The 20142-nt window shown below is 45.6% G+C and overlaps 1 protein-coding gene across 7 annotated transcripts in view; it reads right to left on the reverse strand.

The window, feature by feature from the left end:
- Positions 1 to 20142, reverse strand: part of MBNL2 (muscleblind like splicing regulator 2) — a 155802-nt gene extending 135660 nt beyond the window's left edge. For 3 of the 7 annotated variants that reach the window (XM_073894384.1, XM_073894383.1, XM_025874770.1), the window contains exon 1: positions 19918 to 20141. The gene's annotated coding sequence lies outside the window, so the exon portion shown is untranslated. Of the gene's footprint in view, positions 1 to 19917 lie in introns of all 7 variants that reach the window. The other 4 variants (XM_073894380.1, XM_073894381.1, XM_025874766.2 and 1 more) reach the window with 2 other exon arrangements.

Here is a 20142-nt window from a genome sequence, read left to right on the forward strand (position 1 = left end):
ATGAGGCTTGATAAGCCTCAGAAGCCCCTAATTAGAAGGAACATGCTAATTAGAAGGAGACTGTAACACCCTTCTCGCCTTTCTCTGCTTGCTGCCCTTTGGTGTGTCTCCATGGCCCTGGAGAGCCCCTCTCTCTATTCCTCATGTCCTTGGAGCTGACCTTGTTGCTGTTGTGTCCGGCTAGAACATGATTTAAGGACCCTAATTTTTCATCCCCCTGAGCAAACGGAAAATCCATCTACCTAAACCGCAGTGGAACTTGATGTGTTCGGGGAGCACAGTCTTGTGATCAACTTGGTCTCCTCCATCCGCTGCGCATGCCGGCTGCAGACAATCACCCGGAGAAGGACGGACAGAGGACGCCTGAGACATGCCCTAGCTCTGGGGGTGCGTGCAGAGGCAGAGGGAGGGCGAGAGCACGAGGGAGGCTCCGTCACGGGGAGCACACTGCTGGGCCCCACTACCGGCGTGGAGCCCTCCTTGGTCCTGCGTTTTGCCTTCCGCCGGCACCACTTCCAGAGGATGACGTCAGTGGAAAGGCCTCCATGATACGTGCCACTTATAGTAGCATCCCCACTGATCCAAGCTTAACTGTACTCAAACTGTCAATCAGGCAACACAAAAGAGAGAGAGGAAAAAAAAAAACCCCAAAACCCCACGACTCCTGCCCATTCCAGGCTTTTTAACAACTCCCAGGTGCCCCCCACACACACCAGGGGCTCTGCGGGGGGGGGTGGGGGGCAGCGAAATTCCTATTTCTTACGATGTTTACTGAAATGAATGCTCCTCTTCTAGTCCCTAAGATCCCTGGGGACTGGCAATGTCATGCCTGTTTCTGAGTTCCCCATGGGACACCAGGCAGCACCAGGCTGTACCCTAGAGAATCAAAAGCTCATGGTCAGGATTGTATTTTGGATAGAGGATGGCAGGTAGCAAAGCTGTGGATGCCACTGTTGTCTGGCTGAGGGGCCTGCATGGAACCTGGCTCTGAGCCCATCAGGGAGCCTCCTCCCAGTTGGCCTGGCCCACCCCAGGAAGCCGAGAAAGGGTCCTCAAGAGACGTGGCTCTTGCCAGGCGCGCGCACAGGCCGTGCCTCAGCTGGCTGATGGAGCCTGAAGAATGAGTGAGCTTTACCCACAGAGACGAGAAACTCTGAGCCCAGTGCTTGCTCCTCACTTTTTCCTAGACCCAAATACTGTAAAGCACAAGGAATCGCCTTGTGGGTTCCCAAGGACACATCTTGTAATCGAAGTTTCTGGAACTCTAAGAACGTAGGGAGTTTTGCTAAAATCCGACCCGTTTCACTACAGCCAGCCCTGGGTTGAGGAAGGCACTTTCTCCAGGTTGTGGGAACACAGGCCCAGCCTTTCCTTGTTGCTAGCTTCAGGAGGCATCGGAAGTGTCCTGAATCAGGCAATTTCCTTTCCGTGGAACCCCATGTGTGCACACAATACGAGCTCATTTCCTCCTATTGGCTTTTGTTTGAACAGTTTCCTTTGATACGGGATGTCTTCCGCTCTCCTTGGCAGTTGTCTAAATCCAGGCATCCTTCTCAATTCAAGACCCACTCAAACGGGAGTCAGGCCCAACTGGCTGCACTCCGAAGGCCTCTCCCTCTCTCCCACCTTCCATTAAGTATTAAGTGTCTGGGGTTCTTCCCAGGGGTCCCCACTGGCTTTCGAAGTGTGCACCTGTGTGCATGCCCACGTGTGTCCTCACCCCTCACTGGGACTGCTGGCTACCAATCATCTTTGTTGTGCTTGCTTTACGTAGCATCAGCGTCCTATGCATGCAGTTGGGATTTTAATCAGTGCTTTCTGAATGGAGGGAATGAGCATTTGGAAAACGATTCACAATGGATTTGCAGATTTGCAGATATACTTTGATTTGGAAACATTTAGAAATCTTTCTCAACTGAAAGCTGAAACTGAGACGTTTCTAGCCCAGAGTAACATAAATTTCTCTTTGTACTCCCTCCTCTATTTTTGTATTTCTTTTTTCACTTTTCTGTCCTTATTTCTCCCTGGGTGCTGATCAAATAAATGGATTCCATACCACACTTCTTTTCTGTGTGTGTGTGTGTGTGTGTGTGTGTGTGCGCGCGCGCGCGTGACCTAAATCTCAGGACCCGGAACACCAGCAAGCACCTAACTTGTGAATATATCTCTGAGGTCGACGGGAAGGGAAGAAAAGGCCATGCCATATTGAGTCTCCCAAGACAGGCAACTGGGTCACTACATCCAGGAAGGAAGGAACGCATGGTTGCAGGAAACACCTTGGAGCAATCCTTGCTTATTTATTCTCTAAGCCACAAAGGGCCAACCTTTCCCCCAGGGACCAGAAGAAGGTCAGAACGGACTGGCAGATGTCAGGAGTGTTTCTTGGCCCCAGAGGAAATTCATTCATTTATTCATTCATTTCCAAAAGTTTAAGTTTAGGAGTTTGGTCCCAATGTGAGCCAGTTACCATCTGCCTGAATGACCTAAAAACGGCCCGAGTGGGGACAGAATCGATTTTATCTGTGCCGAAATAGCTCAAGGCATGGGCTGTCATGGAGCTGGGTCAAGTGCTCCATTTTCACACATGCATTGTGTGCAGCTTTCCAAATGTGGCCCAGTCCTCCTGTTTTCAAAAGCAACTGCATTCCTCTGGGTAATGTGCTCCACTGGTTTACCATCCCTACCAAATATAAGTGTTCCCAAAAGTCTGGCATAAGATTATTTTGTAGAATATCCTTCTTGCGTTTGTGTGGCAAAACCAATGACGTCTTTGTGAGTGATAACAAGACTTTAGGAAATTGCAGAAATAGTCATGTTGGAGTCCCTACTCTTTGTGGAATTGAAAGGGTCTGCAGCATCAATTGGGTATTATTCCCCAGTAGCTTCACGTTCACCCAAAGAAATACATCCAAACATGATATATTGAGTGTTTATTCTGTGCAGGATAGAGAGTTCTTGGCATAGGGGCTCTCATTTAATCCTAATAATCACCCAGAGAAGTGGGCATTGTTAAGTACATTTTTTTTTAAAAAATGAGATGCAAGTACATGTTAAAATTTGCCTGAAATGGCTCATCTAGTCTGTGGCGCAGCCAGAATTTCAATGCAGGGTTTAAATTGTCTCTTAACCCCTGTGCCCAGAGGTTAATCATTTGTGTTCCAAACCATCTGTTTCTGCAATAAATGTAGATTCCTGGGCCCTGGGCCCCACACATCCCAAGTGAGAACCTCAGGGGCCATGGCCTAAGAATCTGTCGCCTGCTTTTTTAAGAAGCTTCCTGAGAGTTTGTGTGCAGCCAACAAAACCAGCATTTGGAGTAACTGGTAAGGGCTTTGAAATGGGTTGGGAAGCAAAACACAACTTCTTTCTTCTCCAAGGGTTGGAGCTGGGTGGGGCAGAGAACGGAGTAGAGCAACATGACCTTGTCCCAGTGGTTGTAAAAGCTCATTCTGGTCTTGACTGTAGGCATACTTGTCTTTTACTTAGTTTTCAAGTGGCCCTCAAGGGTAAATAAATAGGTCAATCCATTCTATGAGATGTGCTGTACACGTCGTGCAGCTGATCGTAACCAGAAGCATGTGTCCTTCAGCAATTAAGCAACTAAAACTTCCCGTAAAAGTCAGCATGCTCCAGATCACTCCCCAGTTGATGAATTTTGCTCTTAAGTCTCCGACTGCCCATTGCCTTCATCAGCCAACTTCTCTGAAGTTTAAATGCCAAAAAGCACCCTGGCCGAAGGGGCTAAGGCTGAGCTGGCCTCTCCTCAGCCCTATAGTACAGCTCCACAGCCATGTCTGCAATCTCTGGGGAAAGTGCATCTTCTCTTCATCTGTGATAGAAACTTCTGGATGCCTTCGGGTGGATGATGGACTGTGAGCGCCTGTGAGTATGAACCGTAGCTAATAATCATCTATACAAAAGCCTGTCTTAGTAATAAGACACTTCAATCATTCCTTTGCATTCCACGAACATTTACCGAGCATCTACTACCTGCCAGGTTCAAGTTTAAAATGCATGGGGGATTGCTACAATAAGGAAGCTTTATTTGTAGCATCTACATTGGCAGATTATTATTTAGGGGAAGAGTGCTAGGCCCATGATTATCCTTTTGCTGACCCCAGTGAAATGAGGGCAAAAGTTAAGGAAAATGACGAAAAAGACAGAAGAACAGCAAACATCACTGGTATTGCACCATAGGAAGAAGCGGCAGACGCCGTATTATGGGAAGCCTGCAATGATGCAAAGCCGATCTCTAATTAATAACTGAGGATCGATGCAGTACGTTGGCCTTCCCACTACAGCTATTTTGAAGAGAGCAGGATTCATGTCAAGGCAAAGGCTTCTGGGAGTCTCTCTGGAGAAGCATTTAGTCCTCAGCTTACACCTTCCTTCCAATTTATCGGATGCTTTTCACCTTGCCTGTTATAGCAAATCACACCTGTTCCTACAAATCTTCAAAAAACCTGGTGGTTTCATCCCATCCACCCCAGCAGCCTCCTCGGGCTCAAAGCCAAACCAGGTGCTCTCTGCCAGCCTAGCCAACCCTTCCTCAATCCCACACAGTCTCATCTTAGCCCTGATTCCTCTCCTCTTCCCTCCATCATCCCTTTGATTGCCCCGAATATTCCATGCCTTCTGAGTGTTTTCCCTTCCACTTTCTGGCACCTTGCCCTTCAGCCTCCCAGCCACCACTCTCCAGGTGTCACCCAAGGGTCATGGCACGGTCTTCACTTCGAGGCACGTCAAGGTACCAGGTTCAGTCCTCATCTTCACTGAACTTTCTTTCTTTCCCATTATCACTTCATTTTAGGAAAACCGAATACTCATCCATATTACCTCGCCGACCCATGTCATTTCTAGGACCTAGTGAATAGCATGATCGCTTCTCACAGATCCAGAGGCGTTGAGAGAGATGCCCCGAGACCCACACACCTGTCCCAAGGCCATCTCCGCAAGACTCTTCGCTCTGGGCTTCCCTGCCATGGGAATGTGCCTAGGAAATCCCCTAAAATGTCAGCATTCCCCAAGGCTGGGCCATCGACCATTTTCTAGATCACACTTGCTTCCTTAGCTATCTCAAACTCCTCTCTGATTTCAAATCCCACTCTTTTGTGGATGAGTCCCGAATGTACGTCTAGCTCTGTATTCATTCTATAGAAGCCCAGACCTCTGCTCCCAGGAGAACATTCCAGCTTCAAACTTCCAACAACCAGAGCCAATCACCTGTCTTCCCCCATCCTCCCATGTGTTTCTGTCCCCGGTGTCATGAATGTTTCTGTCACCCAAGCTCATGGTCTCCAGGTCTTCCCGGACTCCCTCCCTTTCCCTCATTTTCCACGAGTCCTGCCCCAGCCTTTGGGAAGCTGCTCCTGCCGAATCCTTGTCACCACTATCGGCTCTCTCATGACTTCCTGGGGGCCTGCAGTCCTCAGCTCTAAACTGTGCCCACAGAATTATCCCCACAAGCAGTGTCTGATCCTCTCGCTCACCAGGCCACAAACATTTGGTGGCTCTCTGCTGCACTTGGAATAAAGTTCAAAATTCAAAGTCTGGCATTCAGGGTCATCCATCATCGAGGTACAGTCGTGCCAAGCATTTCCGCTGTGCCCCCCACAAGTACACTCTAGACTCTGCCCCACACTCCAGGGAAACCTGCATGGGTGCTCTCCAAGTGCAGGCACTATGGTCTTGCTTTCCTTCACAGGCCATGTCAGAGGCCGCCTCCTCCAGGAAGACTTCCCTGCCTCACCTGGACAGCAGGAATCTACCTACTGACAGAGAACCTTATACCTCCCTTGTGGCATGGATTACCTTCACCGTGGTGGTTTATTTATACACCTTATCTGTCCTACCAGTGCATAAATTCCATGAGAGGTAAGGAAGTGAGGAAAATTTAAGATATACTTCCTCAGCCTTTCACATGGTACTCTTTTGTTGTTGTTGTTGTTTTCCTGCAAATGTTTCTGTTCCCAAGAAAACGTCACTAAGTAGAATGCATCTGCCCTGGCCAAACAGGTAAAGATGAAACAAAAACAGTGATCAGCCCCTTCCCATTGACAAAGGGCTTTCACTGTGTGCAGGGCACTTCCAATATCTTGTTGCCCCCAATCTTCCCCCAAATCCTGAAACATGGCACCATCCCCTTGACTTGTGCCAACCAGGAGATCAAAGTTCCAAGTGACTTGGTGACTTTTGTTCATCTGAAGTTGGAAAATCCAGAATTCGAATCCCTGTTGAGTACCTGCGAGCTTCACACTCTTGCCATCCTTATCAGCCTTATTTATTTGTTGAGACCTACATTCCCTTGACTTACATGGACTCCCACGAATCCTAGGGTTGCAGGGCAAGAAAGGGCAAAGGGTACGGTCATCTGCAGTCCCCATGTGGTTCCTTCCCTCCGTGAGTCTTGTTTGCCCAATAGGATAAAAAAGAACCCCCCCAAAACACTTAAGGCAAAACTTGCAGGTGTTTATAAAACATAAAACATAAGCACAAGGAGAGAAAAGGACATGCTTTGTACCCCAGGACAAAGTGGCATTATTATTATCATTCTTATTTAACATTGATGATCTTTTCAAGTCTGGGTTTGAAGCATTAACTTCCCACTGCTCCTGGGGTAGGAGCTTCACAGAGCTCATCATTAGGGAGGAATGGAGCCCCACTGCTCCCTGCTGGAGCCCAGAAAGTAGGGGAGACACAGAGAAGGAGGGGAGGCTGCAGGGGGAAAGGATACGGAGACCCCTTCCGACTCGCTTTCCCTTTATCTGACGAGAGACGGTGCCAGGTAGCCAGTACATTTTAAAAATTTTATTAGAAACAGAAAGGTCACACATCCGAAGTGTCCAGCTGACTGGATTTTCACAGAGGGAACCCAAACTGTGTGACCCACACCCAGATGGAGAAATGCCCTATTAGCAGGACCCTGGAAGCCCCCCTCCCCAAAAGGGCGACCCCTCGCTTGAACCAGCTACTACATTGCGCTAGATGGCTACATTCTAAATGAACCCTTTGACTGTTCAGGCAGCTACTTCCATTTCAAAGCAGGGGGAAAAAAGTATGTGTGTGTGCGTGTGTGTGTGTGTGTATGTGTGTGTGTGAGAGTAATTTTGCGTGTAGGAGAAAAGTGTTTCTAATTTTCAATCCTGAAAATGTGAGGAGAAGAAGGAAGACAGGAAGAAGGGAAATAAGTTAGTAAATGCAGCCTCTTTCTGAGTCCCCCATTAAAGCTGAAAGAGCTCCAGCGACATGCCATTTTGAGAAAGGAATGAAACGGAATTGTCCTTCTCTACCTGTCTCGGCTGGGGCCGGAGCAGGTCGGCTCCTATTCCTGTAGCCTTCAAATATGTGGATAGGTTGATGGTGAGTATTTAATAGCACGGTGTTCTCTAGAAGCCTGATATTGTATGGAACATATGGTTTTGATTTGGGTAGGGTTTTTTTTTTTTTCTTTCTGTTTTTAGCCAGTGAGCAAGATGGAGAGTGTCACAAAGCTAACTCCAGAATTTGCTGGGTTCTGCCAAACTACAGGGAAGCCAACTCCAATGCCGATGGCCCTCCCACTTTGGCAGCTTCGGGGGTGGGGGGGGGAAGGCCGTGGGTGAGCCACAGAGGGCCACAGGCTCACAAAGAACTGCACTGACCAGATCTAAGACAGGGACTCCGTACTGTTGACAAAGCACACAGCCCCATGTTGCTGCTTCCCGTGCCTCTCTGCACTAATCGTTCAGGCTGGAAGGAAGAGATCAGAACATCAAATAAAAACACAGGCACAGAACCATTAACTCAAGACCCGACATGTATCTGGCCAAGGAGACTGATATTCACTCTGGTTTCCACAATGTTTTAAACAGCAACATTCTCCAACTTCCCATCCCGGGTTCCTGGCTGTCAATGTTTCCAAAAATAACCCCTCCTCTCAATTATTTTTTCTGATCAATTATTTAGCATGGTCTGGGTTATACAACATAAATTTTACCCTGCGGGGGGGAATTTATGCTCCCTCGTGGTCAGCTAGGAAATTTGTAGTTTTAATTAAAAAGGCAAATTTTCAGCTTGGAAGAGAGTGCTGGCTGGGTTTATGGACATTAGTAAAACTAGTAGTAAAGAGAAAAAAAAAAAAAAGGCAGAGGGGAGGCCTGGGGATCTTTAGGTTAAATTTCAACCTAGAGATTTTCCTAAGAAAAACTGGAAGGCTTGTCTCAACTCAAGTTTGAGAGCCTTTGAACAGGCTTTCTCTAGATGAAAACCTGGCCAGCTAGTCGGGAAATAGTTGACCAGCCCTTCCTTTGTTTGCTCAGGGTGGCCCTGAGTAGGGGCCCCGGGCGGAACTGAGGGAGAAAATCCTTCCTGGTTTCTCCCTCTCTGAGGAAGGAGGACAGGTCCGTGCAGATCACTGTTGACTGGAGCCGGGATTAATTAGTTCCTTTGATGACCTTGGCATCTACTGATGGCGGAGCGTGTCTTCGAGCTGCTGAGGAAGGACTGTGTTGAGAGCCACAGAGGAAGCCGGGAGGACTGGGAGCCACAGCTAAAGTGATCACCATTTTGTGGAGCCGAAAACAGAAACAAACACACAAAAACAACAAAAGAACACCCAAAATATGTATTTGACCTCTGAAAACTGCTTTAGTGTGGTATTCAAATTGTGTGAATTCTCTATCTCTATCTGTATATATCAACCTGTATCTGTTCCTGTGTGTGTATGTATATTAATGTATAGATCTGTGTGTGTATTTATCAATCCAAATACGTAATATATAATCTGAATATCTTTATCTGGATATATAAGTATTAATCTCTACTTCTATTAATCTAAATCTGTACCTGTGTATCTATATCTGTTATTAATCTCTATTTTTACCTATCTATGTACATATATATCCATCTAAATCTATCAATCATCCTATGGGTTTTGCAAGTCAATGTCTAGCAACTTGCCAGGTATTTCCAAAGGTGTCTACAGCCTATTGTTGGGATTGAAGATAATTTTAAAGCATTCCACATCACTGGGGAAGATGTCTGTCCCTCCTAAGTTCACCTCCACCCCTCAGTTCTTCCACGCTCTGCTAACAGAGCTCAGGGAGTGCAGTGCCCCACCCCTCCCTCGATCACCGCTGGTTCAAGGTTCAAGTAGAACAGAGATTTGGGCCCACAAGAGAAACTCAAAAGAGTGTCTTATGTTGCATAAATAAAGGTATTATAGCCTAAATAAGGGAGCTGTCAACTGCTCCTATCAGAGGAAGCTTGACTGCTATCTGTTAATTTGTGAAGAGGCATTTGGGTCACTCTAAAGGCCCAAACGAGGGCTGGGGAGTGAAAGTCACAGGAGTCACATTTCATTTCAGCATGAGGATGAATTTTACAGTAAAATGTTATGGTCTGCAAGCATTCTGAGGTAGTGATTGCCCAGTCAACAGAGGGGAAAAGACGCTCTGAGAACCTGTTTGCCAGGGCTGTGGTAGAAGGTAGACATGAACTGTGCTAGATAATCCCCCCAATTCCTCCCAATTTGGGATTCCCCCCCATCTGCATCTTAAGCTTATGGGTTTTGTCAGGTGGGTGGCTCTCTGGAGGAGGGGCTGTTAGACCCTCGAGTGTGTGAGGGGCCCCTCCGCGGGCTCCGACGCGTCTCCCCAAGCCCCCGCCCTCCCGCCCCCTGAGCACCAGAGAACCAAGGAGCAGGTGAGCAGCAGGTCACGGAGAGTAAGGAGTTAAGGAGACGGAAGCTCTCCGTTGGTCCCTGCAGCCCCAGAGGCAGCTAGTCCCTTTGATCCTGACTCTTAATTGCAGCCTAGTTGCACCAGGGAACTTTAAAGAAAAGAAACAGGGAAACTAGAGATAGGGTTTGTTTTGTTTCCTGAGGGGATGGTCTTTGTGGTGGCTGCCAGGAAGCTGATACTTTAGGGCTAGAATGATGGGCTTCCTAAGGGGGCAAATAAATAGACCTTTCTACCAGCTCAGAGCCAGGTGTGAAGGGAACCCCAGAAACAGCAGGCATCTATGTGTGCCCTGTAGAACGGGTGCCAGGGACAGCCTCGGCAGAGAGCAGAGCAAGAGAGAGGAGACGGTGGGCTAGCTCAGGAGCAGGCTGAGCAGGGGCAGGAGACGGCCACCCCGGGCCTCGGCCACAGCACAACACATTTCGCCTCCTTACAGGCCTCACAGCCGATAACAGGCTCTTACATATGGTGTCTATTTAAGGTATCTATAAGTTGACATCTTTAGGTCTTTAAGCTTCACACACACACACACACACACACACACACACACACACACACATACACACACACACATGAGATTCAAGAAAAGGCCAACTAATGACAATGAATAATGGAGAGAAAGCTTTAGCCATCCCTGGTGATGGATCCAGTCCCTTTGTGAGGAGGAGCCTCTGGCTAAAACTGAACTCAAGCCTGCACGGTTACACCAGCAATTGCTTGTTTGTGTTCTGCCTCACTGTTGAGGGAGTTGGGCCAGCAGTATGTGCAGATGCTAGAGAAGTTTCTCTAAAGCAAAGCCCCAAGGAAGCACCTTGGGAAAAGGCCTGGGTGTTTGGAGACCACCAACGGGTTTCGCTGACCCTGGCAAGTAACTCAGCCTCCCTGGACTTTCTGTTCTTCATAAAAAGGCTTAACTGAGTCCATGCACATGAAGGTCTCAGCAGAGGGCTTGGCATACAGTAGGCACTCAATAAACTCAAAAGACACGTGTTTCCTTTCATTCTTAAAAGGTTATTGGTAAATTAAAAATGCATAAAAACACTGGCCATCTGTGTGTGAAGTAAGTGGGCATCTGGGCAGGGAAGACTTCCTCTAAATCAGTTAGCTCCACTCCTGGGCCAGGAGAGTGGGGCCACATGTGGGACAGACCGGAAAACAAAGAACTCGAGCAAGGGGAGAGAGATGAACACAAAGCCAGGTGTAAGACTTGTAGCAACATATAAAACTGTCCACAGTCAGGCCTGGCCATTTCACTTAAGCCGCCACATTAGACAGTAGCATTTCTAAAATTGTCTTCAAAAAAAAAAATAAAAATAAAATAAAATAAAATTGTCTTCATTGCTATTGCAAAATGTTAAAACTAGCATTTGAAACTTTAACTGCATATAACAACCCTTCCTCTCTACTCTTTGTATTCTTTGGAGAGTATGACAAGAGAATGGCATTATCTGCACCATTAAAGGAGATGATGAGTTTGTCAGAGTTCCCTGAGCTAATCCACTGAGGGCATGAGGACTGGAGTAGCCATGTCAGACTCCCAGGTCCCCCTTCCGACCACTGTCCAGAGAAAACAGAGTCTAAGGCTGATTTCGAACACATAGATTTCATAGGAGAAAAGTATCTCTGGAACAGAGACGGGTAAACAAACTCACTAGCCTTTCCTAGAGGCTGGCGAGGAAATCTCTTGGGGAATTGGTAAGAGTCCCTGTCCACAGAGAAGACAGCCGTCACAAGCACAGGGAGACATCCACAGACCTGCAGCGCATAGCCACAGAACCTGCTGGAAACCGTGCAAGTCCCTGCCTTTCGCCCTTGACCACAGAGGCTTTGGGGCAAGGTTCAAGGGATAAGTCAGTTCAACCTCATCCCACTCGGAGCCTGAGCATCCCGGAAAGCCTTTGTGTTGAGGAGGCAGGTCCTGGTCCCCAGCCCTGTGGAGCCTTCCTTTAAAACCATGCCAGACCCAATGGCCTGCCACCATCTACACTGATGCTAGCGTCATCTGGGAGCTTGTTAGAAATTCACAATCTCAGGCCCCATTCCAAATCTACCCAAACAGAATCTACATTTTTAGTAAGAGCCCCAGGTGACGCCCTCTGCACATGGAAATTTGAGAGGCATTCTGCTGTGTACACACTCTAGGTATCTGGTATGAGGACAACAACCATTTGCCTACTTTGAATGCTTTCTCATTTTCTTGAGCAGTCCTTATGGCTGGGTTCAGCAGAGACCTGCTAGATTCCAGAATAAATGGGCCTCTAGGTCTGTGAGGATAGGATGACCAGTGTCCAGGGAAATCTCCAATCTCTCTGGAATTCCCATCCTGACCAATACCACCACCCCAAAATGTGTATTTCAAGATACAGATGTTAGAGTTGATAACTGCTGGCTTTAAGTGTTTTCTTGTGGTTATTACTGAAAACCTACTTTTGAAAAAGTCAACTGTATATATGAAAAACTCAGCGATGAGGATTTCCTTATCCATTCCGTATTCTTTTTAAAAAAGATTTTATTTATTTATTCGAGAGAGAGAGAGGAGGAGGAGGAGGAACAGAGAGAAAGGAACAAGCAGACTCCACACTGAGTACAGAGCCCAATGCAGAGCTTCATCCCATGACCCTGAGATCATGATCTGAGCTGAAAGCAAGAGTTGGACGCTTAACTCACTGAGCCACCCAGGCTTCCCCTCCAACCAATATTCTGTGACTCTCACCATTACAGTGAACCAATATTTGCCTTCAAAGGGCCAGAGAGGGTAAACTATGTGCAGTAGGATAATACAGTGTGGGAGGCTGCTCTGTCATCCATGGAACCAAGGAGACTGTGGTATGGTGCTTAAAAGTCTTAGTACTCTTTTTTTTTTTTTTTTTTTGGCCAGCAATTTTGCTCCTTTGTGGATATTTATTTTCTTGATCCTTTGCTAGCTCTTACTCTCTTCTAGGCCTCTGGCAGTCCTCCCCCATGGCTCATCCTTGGTCATCTGCCTGTCTCCTGCAGGTTACAAGCATCCATGGCCTCAATTATGATTTCAACATAGGTTCGTCTCAATTTACATCTGAAACCTCGCATCTAAGCTGTTCTCCATTCCCACACTGTCAAATGCCTATGGGGTAGCCCACTTGGATGACCCATCATTAGCTAAAGCACCATGACCAGAACTCAAAATTCATCATCTCCTTCCTTTCCTCCACCTCATTCCTATTGGTTGGTCCCTTTTCCCATCTATCTCGATTTTCTGTTAGGGTTCCATTGGTATTTCTCCTGAGAGAAACACCAGTGTCATTTTGGCTCTTCTAAGCTCTCACTAGCTTCTCTTACCTTTTCAAGACACCTTTTGGATTTGCCCTTTCTCCTCCATCCTCACACTGCTGGTCTAATCCAACTCTTTCCTACCTCATACCTAGAATACCACCATTTTTTTTTTTTTTTTTTTGCCAGTGGCATCACTTGTTACAAATTTTCAAACCTCTAACTCTATCTTACAAGTCCTAATTGAACACTTTTAAAACATTAGATGTGATGTTTGTTATAGGTAACAAAATCAAACTCCTCCTCATAACTCTTCAGGTCTTCTGTATACTGACTTCTCCACTAATCCTATTGCCCACTGCTCCCCAACATGTCATCCCTGTTCTCCAAAGACAAGTTTCCACACTGGCCCCTATATCACGTCATGCTGTTCCTCCCTCTGGAGATGACCTTCCCTTCTCTGATTTTGACTACTGTCTTCTCCAAACTTTTTTGAACATATCCCTCTATCAGAAAAATACTTTGGAGCAGGAACAACTATCATAAGGTTGTTACTTACTTATCAATGTTATACTTGCATAACAATATTAATATGTCACATACATTATCAAACACATGAAAATTGACATTTTAAAAGGATGAGCTAAATAATGTATAAGATGCAAGTTCAGCTACTCCTCACCTGGTGAATAATCTTGCCCTACCTAGACTTGGGTATAGACATTTCAGAGACATTCAGAACCACTGATCTGGACAAAATATATCTATCCAGAGATATAGGAAGCATCTCTTCCTCTATAAAGTTATCTACTACTCCAGCCCAAACAGAGTTCTACCTTCCCGAACTACCAGAGCATTTAAAATTACAATAGTAAATCACTGATATATGCTTCACCAATACTTCTTAGTTGATTAATTGAAGCTGGCACCCAGGATGCCAGAAATTTATAGATTTTTAAAACAATTCAATATCTTAATTAAAAACATTACTGTCTTTCCAAAATTGCTTGGGTTGGGCTCTATGCACTATGCAACATCCGTTACAAGAAAACTCCTAGTCAGACTGTAGGGTGATTTCATTTAAAGACTGCTTTATCTCATTGAATATCATGTGCACAGATTCCCATAGTTTTGAGGACTAACTTTTCTGTTTTTTGGCTATGGAAAACATTGCTTCATCTCACTCAAGTTCAGTTGCTGTTTAACTCATAAATTGGGGACAAAAGGGATTTTGTGACCATTAAAGAGATGATAAAAACTGAAATGGTTTATACATGTAAGACATTGCTATTATTATTACACCCAGCATTTTTGCATCATAATGTAAACGCTATCAGGTATATTTGAGATTTCTAAAAATAACTGACCTCCTACAGGCATGGGAGGACTCAATGAGATGCTCTCATGGGCAAATGGACTACTTCGAATTTTGGTTTCATTCTTGACTTTGGTTTTTCCCAGGTCCGCAAGCCATTTGCAACCATTCATGAATTTTATGTTCTAGAAGCACCTGCCTGCCATCCATAGCCAAACTCACCTTGCTGTTGTGTGGCTGGGTCAGTAGAGAACCAGTACAGAACCAGTAGAGGTTCTGTCCCCTGTTGCCTTCGGAGCAGCCAGAGCTGAGAAAGCAAAGCCAATCAACCTCTCTTCTTGCTCTGCCTTGGCAACTAGGCTGCCTCCAGTACTAGTTATAAGGGGTTGTCCAAGAAAGTTGTGGGGACTGGAGATAGTGACCTGCATACATGTACCAGGGACACTCAGAAGTTTCTCCTGCTCTTCAAAATTCAAGTCAACTAACCACAGACAAAATAAAAATGAACACTTTTTTTTTTTAATCCAGGTTATAACTCATCTCTTCTAGGAGCGTTACCTGGTGCTCTAATTTTAGGCTCCTGGTTTTTAAACCCTCTTTTTGAACTGTTAATTGAGATAATGTCTGTGAAAGCCCTTTGTAAAGTGTAAGAAACTATACATATGTTAATTATCCTTCTGAAGACATTTGTGTGCTGACCTATTCTTATCTTGTTTGTAAGTATCTTGTTCCCCGGCGATTGTGGATTGCAAATGCTTAAGGCCCAGGACCTGCCTGGCTGGGTGTTTCCTGCCTCCTCCCTCTGTCCTCTGAGGGGGGCTCACCACCCCCAAAGCTCTTAGAGCAGTCAGTTTGCATTGATGCTCATAACCCTTAGCACTGCCCATCTGCCTGCCAAGACTCACAACTAAAAAGACTTCTTGAGGCTCATTTATGTCCTCGGTCTGCCCTCTCAGCTCTCCCCCAAACTGGGTCCCTAACCTTGCAGCTTGTCTACACCCAGAAAATACACAGAGATGTTAGGGTAAAAAACAAAACAAAACAAAACAAAGCAAAAACTTTGTGTTTAAAAGGGGAAATATTTTTTTTTAAGTAACTGTTTTTAAGGGGAAAAAAGGTGGGGGGGGGGAGTTTAATCCTCCAGGGTCTGGAATCAGGTTTCCTTGCTGGGATTGGGAATGGCCAGATAATTGCATCAGGGGCTCCCCAGGTACCCTGAGGCTTGGGAGTGTGGGAGAGGGTCTAGGATTTCCTTTTGGTGACTTTGGAGGCTTTTTAGATGACACGTCCATGTTCCCCCAGTCACTTCGGCACTGAATCTCGGCCGGTGGACACTGCGTGATTGCTCTCAGCAGCCTCATATTTGGGATTTTTCAGAGCATTCTCCTATGTCGGCTGTTCCTCTTACATCTCTGTATGTTATTGAAACAGCGTTTATGCCGAGAAATGGAATAGAGGTGAAAAAAGTATATGCAGACATTTAAAACTCAAAATTCCTTCCTTTATTCTCCGCCCCTCCCCCCAACACTAAGAACTGTCTGAAACCTGCAATAAATGCCTGGAAGTTAATGTGAAATTAACATTAGCCAGTAAATTTATTATTAAAGTCTTTAAAACTTACAATTTTGCATCATTTCTTCCTGCCTTTTATTTTGCACGTACACTAAGTCAGGTATCAGGGAATTGACTCGTTCTAACCAAAGAGCAAAAGCCAGAGAACCCAAGAGGTGTTTAATAAACACTTGTTGACTGATTGATGGAATATACTGACCTTGCATCTCCTAGACAATGCATTCTTTGTCAGAGCACTAAGGTAAGTCGGTGGGTCCACTTTTATTACCAAACGTTTCTGCCATGTCGAGGGGAGGAGGCCAGATGAAACTCTGTCCACGGGCCTGGGGCTCAGGTTCACAAAAGAAACCCTAGGGCTCTACCTCACACCTGTTTTCACTCTCAGCAACAGAGGGGGGACTCGCCCCAGCTAAACAATGCAGAGCCGTTGGAGACATAGGCCTGATGCAGACCTAACCATGACGCCACCTCAGACTCCTTACTATGAATATTACCACACTGCAACTCAGTTTGTACACATTAAAAAACAAAACATAAGAAACAACAGAGCTGAGTGAAATTAAAAGAGAGAGAGAGAGAGAGAGAAACACAGTATTGTAACTAATTTACAAAGCCCAGCTAAGTCCTTCTGCCTCGTTCTTCCAAGAGAAACCGAAGCGTGAAATATCAAGTTCCCGGCTCCCCACGGCCAGGCGCATCTCTGCCCATCCGATTCAGCTGACCATTCCAGAAAGTATGCCTGTGTGCATGACCCCCTCACTTCTCTTCACAGCCCCTTCCTCTCTTTCCTTGCTAGGACTTCAGGCAGACTTCGTGAAAAGAGCTAAGTGCCCTTTACCCTGTTCTGCTTGGCCCCTGGGTTTCCGTGCTCAGACCCTGGACCTATGGCTTCCCCCTTGACTTTGCTCCTGGCTGGCGTTGATGGTTCACACTCTCCACCCTTCTGCCATGCCCCTCACCTCCACTGCCCACCTGCTCCCTAGAGCTGCCAGATTTCTCTGCCTAACATGACAGCCGAAACTGTTTCTGACCCTGTCAGCTCTCAGGTGCAGCTGTACCTGGAGACATTAAAGGCCCCCAAACTATGTCTTAAACAACCAACAGGCCCCACATGCCCCTTTCATTAATCAGAACCCCCTTGCAATGTTACCAACCTACTTCTATGTTGATGAAATGTTTTGTCATTTTGGAAAATGTAAACAAATCACTATGCCTTTCTCTCCATCTTCTCTTGTTATCGGTAAGAAAGTGCAGGACGAAAGGGAGAGAAAATGCGTGTGAGATTGAGCCTAGTCCATCTACCGTCAGGAATTCTCTTCAACTCGAATCTAAATGCTCTTCTCCCAATTTTTGCACGGAATCTTGAGTACCTGATCTTGAATTTCGATGGCGCTCCCTGAGCGCGGGACTGGCTGGTAGCCATGTGATATTGATTTGTTTTCACCATAGCAACAGCAAATTAAAACAACTAGCAGAGAGGAGGCAGGCTATTAACCAGTAAAGCTACATAACCAGTGTATTTTGCAAGCATATTTTCCTCCTTTCTTCTTATTTTCTGTCCTATTCATTCCACTTTCACAAATTTAATGCAAAGTCAAAGCAAAAATAGCACGAAATGCTTTGGGCACTACAAGGTCTACATCTGAAATAGTCTGGTTAGCACAGCCTCTAGTATATTAGACCAGATCGATGGAGAAAATGCAAACACCAACGCTCTCATTTCCTTGGAAATTTTGTTTGTTGGTCTAAGGATAAATATCCCCAGAAAATGGACACGAGCATGAAGTAGAGTGAAGGGTTCTGGAAATATGACTATAATACCCTACGGCATTTGCCAACAGTTTCATTAATACAGAGGTTTTATCCTTTGTACTTTAAATAGCTCATTGTAGCCAGAGACAAACGACTTTTTTTTTTTTTTGGTACAAGGTCAAGGCCTCTCAAAATGCTAGAATTATGAGAGAAAGTGTAGCAAGTATTACTCAGTTCTATTAAGAGAAAGAGAAATTGAGGTGGGCGCTTGCTTATTAAGGCTACACAAGCAGCACGAAAGGGAATGTCAACTAGAACCAGGAACTCCCAAAAACTCCCATCTATTCTGATGGAAATTCTCTCTTAAAAGGCTCTGTGTTAAGAAACTAACCTTCCCCTGAGCTCTGTGACCAAGGTTACCACCTGTGACATGGATTAACAACCCACAGGATGGGCCTTCCCTCCCTTCAGCCCATCTGCCCTAGGACATGGTGCTCTTTCTATAAAAGCAGCTGTTCCCACCATCATGACTGGCCACGGAGTTGGTGGCATAACCGTGGTCCTCAATAGTGGCTCTAGGGGAACTGGGAATGAGGCCACAGGCACTGTCCACCCAGGTGGCAGTACTGGGCTGTGCCAAGGGGAAGTTGGGCCAGAAGCAAAGCCATGCTCCGCTCCCCGCCGCTTTTTGCCTGCGCAGCCAGAACCCTGCAGAGAACCTGCTCAGACCCGCCCGACGAGAGGCAGGTAGAAGAAGATGCCCTAGTTATGCTGGAGATTGGTTGGGGGCTTAGAAAGGCCGGGCTACGCTATGAAGACATAACTCAAGACCTGCCAAGAGAGAGTCAGAATGTTCCTGGCCAGGACATAAAGCAATATTCCTCTCCATGAGCCTGAATAAAAGAACACACAGCAGAAATAGTTGGGGGATGACGTCAGAAGTTCTGGGCTAGTGTCCTGCACTTCTCCTTGAAAGTAAAAACAGTGGGTCTAGAAGAATCTACGTGGCACTGCCCTTCTTTAAATGAATATTTGAATGGCCCCTCACAAAACAGGCAGGGTAGCTGGAGAAACTTCATCTTATTGAAAGATTAGAAGAATGCCCTCCTCTCTGTCTCTCTCTCTCTCTTTTTTTACTTTATTAGCCCCCAAATTCACGTATTAACAAATTAACAAATATCTTTCCACTTAACCTTTGTCTTTTAAAAGGACAGCTATGTTTCTTGAAGAACATTCATGGTGGTAGTGGTTAGGCAAGTCAGATTTTTTTCTTCGCTTCAGTGCTTGCTAACTATTCTAAAAATGTTACACATTTATTGTAAACACATGCTTCCGAGGCCTAACAAAAAAGCACAGTTTCCTCATGCCTGGCAGAAATTTAAAACGGAAAAGGGCAGAAAGAATTCTTTAACAAATATATCATTTCCTTCTCTTGGGCCAAGTGTGTTAAAAATAAATCTCCATCATTTCTCCCTGCTGCTTCTCGGCAAGAAAGTTGATATGGTTCGGCATAGTGAGACACAGCTTTAAAAGCTAGCCTGCCCTCATTAAATTATTCTGCTGGCTGTGTGTTCTCATTAAAAATGCATAAAGATCAGATAATTGCAGTAAGCATTATTAACCCAGCTTTACTTTTGAATATAATGGTTCCACTTTTAAGCTGGAAACAAAGGCTCAGACATGCCAGAAAAAGAAATGTAAACATTGAACTACAGTATCGAAAACTTGTCAGAAAGCTACCTCTTGCTAGCTTGTTAAAAATGTGCTTTTGAAACTCAACGCCCTGGCATTACAGAACGAGGCAGGTCCCTAATTTCTAATAAACATACATATATATGTATATATAAATATATATTTTTAGCTATACGTTCCACCGATGATGATTCACTGCGAAGTTTTCTTTTTCTTCTTAATTACAAGCCTGTTTTTCAAATAATAGGATCAACGTAAACTTTATTTATTCGGGAGTTAACGATGGCAGTGTGAGAACGCTCTCCACTGAGAAAATAAGAACGCTCCCAAGAATTCAAATGGTTTCTGTTGAAGAAATAAATAGATCTGTTCTTGGAATAAAAACTCGTTTTATGCCTCACCCCAGACAGGCGGCATCGATTCAAGCTTTGCCATGTCTTTCCCTCAAATCAGAATGTTACGTAAAACTCCAGGGTCCCCTGCAAGTATTACATTTGAATTAGTGGAATCCGGTTTCCCTGGCTTCCCGAAGCAACACACATGGAATGCAGCATACTGCAGCAAACTCTTTAAACATTCAAAAAAAAGGGGGGGGGAAGGGGGGGATGATTCTCTTACCTTGTTTAGCTCTGCCTCTTCTTCCCGTTTACAGTAACCCCGGGAACATCTGGCAGAATCGGGCGGCCGAGGAGGCTTCTCCGCGGCATCATGAGGAAGAAATTTCCATGTAAATAGTCCTCATTCCCTGCGTATTGTACTCTGAGAGCCGTCTGCCGTAGCTGGAAAATTTTGCCTTCAGATGATGAAGCAAAGACAGTCTAAACTCTGTTGCTGTAAAGCTGC

This window comes from Callorhinus ursinus, unplaced genomic scaffold (genome assembly GCF_003265705.2).
Source record: "Callorhinus ursinus isolate GAN/ISIS: 27379988/994484 unplaced genomic scaffold, GSC_fseal_2.0 scaffold7, whole genome shotgun sequence".
In the NCBI taxonomy this organism is placed as follows: Eukaryota; Metazoa; Chordata; class Mammalia; order Carnivora; family Otariidae; genus Callorhinus; species Callorhinus ursinus.